Source organism: Odontomachus brunneus, unplaced genomic scaffold (genome assembly GCF_010583005.1).
Source record: "Odontomachus brunneus isolate Ranch 3 - 2012 unplaced genomic scaffold, Obru_v1 Obru_scaffold_216, whole genome shotgun sequence".
NCBI lineage: Eukaryota > Metazoa > Arthropoda > Insecta > Hymenoptera > Formicidae > Odontomachus > Odontomachus brunneus.
The window spans coordinates 400129-400520 of NW_022639666.1; positions in this window are offsets into that span (position 1 = coordinate 400129).

A 392-nucleotide genomic window follows, 5' to 3' on the forward strand; every position below is an offset into this window, starting at 1 on the left:
GCTTTACTGGTATCGGATTAACCCATTAACGCCCAAAGAAACAGAATTTTGTTTGTTATTTCAGACGTTGTAAGTAACATGAAAGTCAGTTTTAAAATAGCTCCGAAGTACCTTATCTACTATTTTCGAGGTCGCTCTTTCGATTGGTGAAGTCAGAATTGCATTTTAAAGTCACCAAAAAAAAATATAGCGGATTTTAAACAAAAAAGTGAAAATTCTGAGTTCTTTCGAGTTTGGGATTTTTTTTGAGGGACAAAATGCCATCAAAATATTTTTGGACTTCAACCAAAAGTGCACAAAATAGTTCAAGATGACGACAAAATTTTTTCCCTGGCATGAAAAATTCCTAACCTCTTCATAATAACCGGAAAGCCCTGCGTGTTATTTGAATG